Source organism: Notothenia coriiceps, unplaced genomic scaffold, assembly GCF_000735185.1.
Source record: "Notothenia coriiceps isolate Sejong01 unplaced genomic scaffold, NC01 NC01_scaffold00000339, whole genome shotgun sequence".
Lineage (NCBI taxonomy): Eukaryota > Metazoa > Chordata > Actinopteri > Perciformes > Nototheniidae > Notothenia > Notothenia coriiceps.
The window spans coordinates 20,169,449-20,173,026 of record NW_011333040.1 but is presented as its reverse complement, the minus strand read 5'-3'; the positions used below and the strand labels follow the sequence as shown (position 1 = coordinate 20,173,026).

The 3,578-nt window shown below is 37.1% G+C and overlaps 1 protein-coding gene across 1 annotated transcript in view; it reads left to right on the top strand.

The window, feature by feature from the left end:
• The first annotated feature begins 2,073 nt into the window (after positions 1-2,073).
• Positions 2,074-3,578, top strand: part of LOC104952158 (tau-tubulin kinase 2-like) — an 8,613-nt gene continuing 7,108 nt past the window's right edge. Inside the window, exon 1 of the mRNA XM_010778922.1 lies at positions 2,074-2,325. The gene's annotated coding sequence lies outside the window, so the exon portion shown is untranslated. The remainder of the gene's footprint in view (positions 2,326-3,578) is intronic.

Genomic DNA, 3,578 nt, shown 5'->3' with positions numbered 1-3,578 from the left:
ACAGTATACCAAAAACATCGAGTTGTGGTCACCACGCAATATCGAGAAAATCTGATTAACGGTTGACAATTTGTGTGTCCAAACTTTTTTCACCGAGGGCCACATACAGAAAAATATACGAAGGGCTGGGCCTCTCATAAGTTCTGTTATAAATGAGCAAAATCAATCAAATGTAGGTAAATTATGCATGTGAGTGTTGACAGCTCGTCCATTAAAACAGAAGCCTCAGATTGATTATAATAAGGAGAAATAGGAAGGGTATATTTCAAGCTTGTAAATAAGTCATTGGGCTTTTTTTCTTATCAACTAAGATTTGTTAGAAAATGTTTCCAACTTTAATTGACTGAATTTATTTGAAAAGTGGTCTTATTAACACATGGATACTACTGGGTAATATATATTTACATTTATAGTTAAGAAGTACAATATAAGACAATCACAAGTTTCATTTGTGGGCCATATTCCATTGTTGGCCTACTTTTTGAATTCGCTGAGAGCCGATTCAAAATGGTCCGCGGGCCGCATTTGGCCCCCGGGCCAGTTTGGACACCCCTGCTATAAATACAACAAAACACTATGCAGGAATACAAACTCTAAATTTCATCAACTATACATACTTTTAAAAACTGAATAATGTCCTAATATTTGCTCCCTTTGTTTCCCCAGGAGTAGTGGTGGGAGAAGTTTTCAGGTCTTGCACTTAAGTAAAAGTAGAAATACCAAAGTGTAGGAATACTCTGATACAAAAGTCCTGCATTGCAAATGTTACTCAAGTAAAAGTTCAAAAGTATTGGCATCTAAGTATACTTAAAGTAACAAAAGTAAAAGTACTTATTATGCAGTGTAGTGGTGGAGTAGAAGAGTATACAGTAAGTAACATAACATGGAAATATTCAAGTAAAGTACCTCAAAATACTACATAAGTACAGTACAGTATATGTACTTAGTTGAAGGTCAATAACAACTCAATGTGTTTATTTTAAAAACGAAATAATGTCACAATATTTGCGGCCTGTGTTTTTCTACAGTGGGAGCATTTCCCAGTATAATTTCCTATAATGAGTGCTTGAGATCTGTATGACGTACTCTCATGTGAGTAATAATGTTTTCCTCCCCCTTGTTCCTTCCTGCAATTGCAATGTCGAGGAGTTATGGGAATGATAATATAATCCAACCTTTGGGAGGGGTTCAAATCAATTTCCTGTCATGTCAATATATTGATGCTAATGGGAAAGTGGTGAGATTGGTTACATGTTACTAGTTTGTAAACTTTGCAAAAACAAAGCTTAACCAGGTTTGACAACCTATATAAAAATAGTTAAATAGTTGTATCTATTAAAACAGCTGTGTTAAATGACTTCTGCTGCAAGTGCAAAAACATCAATAAGGTAAGGATTTTTTTTAATTGTATTGTAAAATAAAATAAACTGGATGAAAGGTTGTCAGAGCTTTGTCAGATACATATGAGTTAATGTCGCCTTCTAGTGGTGGTTTTTCGTTTTTTCTTAACCTTCATAAATTAAGATAATTAAGACATTTTTTATTAAAACACGGATTTATTTGTCTGTTTTAATTTTATGTCAATTACTGAATAGCTCCAAAAAGTATTATAAGGTCTCTCTTATGAGACGGACAAGATATTTAGAAATATATATATACAAAAATGTCCAAAAGTACAGACAGATTCACATTTTCCAATTATGAAAGCAAAAAAAAAAGATTATCCAATCATAAATGTTAAATGTAGGCTAGTCATCTTCTTTATTGAGGTGGACATTTTAGGATTATTTATTTGATTAAGTTCATTTTTTATCAAAAATTAGACCTTTAAATAAACTATAGCAATCGAAAATGTTAGTTATAGATGTATATTAAATAATACTGGACTAAAAAAAAAGAATAAACATCTGTGATTTTGTAAAGCGCGCTCCCAAGACACAGCGAGCGCGCTTTTAAAGACCCCGTGTCGCGCGCTCGATCTTGTTGCGAGGGGCAATGGAATCGGGGCCGCGCACGCAGGAAGGCTGATGACCATCACACTCTCGTCACGTCACGGATCCGCAGCGACCGATAGAGATGCTGAGGTGACAGCAGGCAGAAGGAGAACAGGGACGACCAACACTCCGACATATTCCACCCTTTAAACCTGCTTATTGTTCTCTAACATTTTCTACAAACGCGACCACCGCCGCCATCTCTTCTTCATGGACGGCTCCCTCGCGATGGGATTCCGTTCAATGTCGTCCCCTCCTCCTCCAAAAGCAGAGGATTTGTTGTAACCACACCCGGCTGGATTGGATCAAGGATTGGCAGCAAAGACCCGAGGTAAGGATTCAGAAATCAGGAGGCCGTGCTTGTATATATGCTCTGGCCCTTTCTCGCTTTCGCCCCATTGTCCTAAACACCTCAATTCATTGTCGCGTGCAACGGCATGTTTGTTATCCTGCATGTTGTCAGCAGCTCACAGTATATAATATAACCTCCTCCTACACAGCCAGGCGGGATGAGGGTGCGTGTGGCGGCCAATGTGCGTGGACGCGCCTGAGTAAATCTGCTGTGGCAACCAACTCGCTATGCAACAGTCAGTCCACCGCAGGGAGGGCACATAGTGGTTATATTTTTTGAAGACTATACCATGATAAATATATATGGGGACATTGCTGCAGATTTCTACCTGTCACATCCCATTGCAACCAACTAACCAGAGGTTTGTCTTTTGTTGCACTAATGGCTCTTAAAATTGATACATTTGAGGCACTCTCCATTTAAAGTAATTACCAGTGGTGTAAAGTACCCAAGTACATTTAATCAAGTATTGTACTTAAGTGCAATTTTGAGGGACTTGTACTGTACTTGAGTATTATTGTTTTTGCTACATCGTACTTTTAGCAAAAACAATTATTTATTACCTTTTAGTTCTTTTGGCACAATTGGAATAATAATGTGAAATATAAACAACAATTAAATAAGACTTTAGTTACACCTGGAGTACAATTCACAAGCTACCCTGCAGCATACAAAGTAATTACAACTAGCTGCACCTTTACCAGCTGTGATAAACACATCCATCATTATAATCAAGACATATATATATATATATTATTCTGAAATGTTCTATTTGCATAATGCGTACTATTACTTTTGGTACTTTAAGTTTATTGAAATGCCAATACTTTTACTTGAGTAACATATGCATTGCAGGACTTTTACTTGTGACAGAGTATTCCTACACCTTGGTACTAGATCAGAGAACTTCTCCCACTTATGCAGATAGGTGGTTTAATTTTTGGAAGACTAGCATGATAAATATATTGGGACATTGCTGCAGATGTCACATTCTATTGAAACCAACTTGCCAGAGGTTTTTATTTTATTTTCGGTTGTTGCACAAATGGCTCATAACATAAATGCATTTTAGGCACTCTCCGTTGAAAGTAATTACCCAAACTGCTCTTAAGGTGAGTGCATCCTTGATAGTTAAGGCTTCAGTGGCGCCATATAAAAACACACTTATCCTTTCACAGTTTTCTTCAGGCTAGATCAATGTTATCCATGCTGTGGCCGAGTGTGGAGCTCCC